The sequence below is a fragment of the Mandrillus leucophaeus genome, unplaced genomic scaffold (assembly GCF_000951045.1).
Source record: "Mandrillus leucophaeus isolate KB7577 unplaced genomic scaffold, Mleu.le_1.0 Scaffold1185, whole genome shotgun sequence".
In the NCBI taxonomy this organism is placed as follows: Eukaryota; Metazoa; Chordata; class Mammalia; order Primates; family Cercopithecidae; genus Mandrillus; species Mandrillus leucophaeus.
This window is the reverse complement of record NW_012100154.1, coordinates 46832-48574: the sequence shown is the minus strand read 5'-3', so window position 1 is coordinate 48574 and position 1743 is coordinate 46832. Positions and strand designations below refer to the sequence as shown.

Genomic DNA, 1743 nt, shown 5'->3' with positions numbered 1-1743 from the left:
CTCCGCCTTCCAGGATCACGCCATTCTCCCACCTCAGCTTCCCGAGTAGCTGGGACTACAGGCGCCGCCACCATGCCTGGCTAATTTTTTGTATTTTTAGTAGAGATGGGGTTTCACTGTGTTAGGCAGGCTGGTCTCGATCTCCTGACCTCGTGATCCGCCCGCCTCGGCCTCCCAAAGTCCTTTCAGTTTTTTTTCCCCCCTTTCAAAAGCATATGGAAGGCAGTTCAGGGAAAGCTAAGGCATAAAAAATCTTATGAGCATGTTAAGAGCCTGGAGAGAAGGGGTGGACACCTTTTGTTTGTCACGGCATATGTGCGGATGGTGAAGGGGAGGTAAATTAGAGCCATGGAAAGGGAACTAAGTTTACACACTTCTATTAATCCATTTTTTTAAATTCCAGTCTATTATCCTCCCAGTCCACAATGCTGAACCATGGCTGGATGAATGTTTGAGGTCTGTTTTGCAGCAGGACTTTGAAGGCACGATGGAGCTGTCTGTTTTCAATGATGCCAGTAAGGTTTGTATCAACTTCCTATCGGGTGACTCAGCCCCAGTGTCAGCAACGGTTGACTGTTCTGAGGGCAGTTTCCTGACCTGCCAGCGTTCTGCTTTCAGGACAAGTCTGGGGCTATCATTGAAAAATGGAGAGTGAAATTGGAAGATTCTGGTGTCCACGTGATCGTTGGGGGGCACGATTCTCCCTCTCCCCGAGGCGGTAAGTAAACATGCTTAGATTATTAGACTATAATTCGTGGTTTCTTATCAGCTTACATACTGAAACACTTTGGTGGTGTTCAAATACTGACAAAAAGTATCCTGGTGGTAACTGGGTCTACCACTTATTAAGAACCTAGTAGAGGCCAGGCGTGGTGGCTCACAACTCTAATCCCAGCACTTTGGGAGGCCAAGGCAGGCAGATCACTTGAGGTCAGGCGTTCAAGACCAGCCTGGACAACATGGGGAAACCCCATCTTTACCAAAAAATACAAAAATTAGCCAGTTGTAGTGGCACATGCCTGTAATCACAGCTATTTGGGAGGCTGAGGCAGGAGAATTGCTTGAACCCAGGAGGCAGATGTTGCAGTGAACCAAGATCATGCCACTGCACTCCAGCCTGGGTGACAGAGCAAGACTCCATCTCAAAAAAAGAGAGAGAGAGAAAGAGAAGAAAGAGGAAGGAAGGAAGGAAGGAAGGAGAGAAAGACAAAGAGAAAAGAAAGAAAGGAAAGAAAGAACCTAGTAGACCTAAAATTTCTTCTTCTTAGGTAGGGATTTATCACTATGATCTGACTGTCTGTGTCCACCTCCCCCCAAATTCATATTTGAAACCCCCGGGGTGATAGTATTAGAATGATGTTAGCTGGGAACTTTGGGAGGTGATTAGGACATGAGGGTGGGGCCTCATGAATGAGATTAGTGCCCTTATAAAAGAGGCCCCACAGAGCTCTGTAAGAACACAGGGAGAAGGCACCTGTGTGAGCCAGGAAGTGGCCCTCACCAGACACTGACTCTGCTGGAGCATTACTCTGGGATTTCCCAGCCTCCAGAACTGTGAAAAACCCCTTCTGCCACCCAGTCTGTGGTATTCTGCAGTGGCACGTGGGTTCTTCTATCCCTAGCGACCACTCGTCTGCTTTCTGTCTCTGTGGATTTGCCTATTCTGGACATTTCATATGAATGGAGTAAGGTTACACGTGCTCTTTTGTAACTGGCTTCATTTAGCAAAAAAAATTTTTTTTT

At 47.0% G+C, this 1743-nt stretch overlaps 1 long non-coding RNA gene across 1 annotated transcript in view; it reads left to right on the top strand.

Annotated features, from left to right (window-relative positions):
• The first annotated feature begins 22 nt into the window (after positions 1–22).
• LOC105528784 overlaps positions 23–1743 on the top strand; it is a 31097-nt gene continuing 29376 nt past the window's right edge. Inside the window, exons 1-2 of the long non-coding RNA XR_001004408.1 lie at positions 23–520; positions 619–718. This is a non-coding gene — a long non-coding RNA (uncharacterized LOC105528784). The remainder of the gene's footprint in view (positions 521–618; positions 719–1743) is intronic.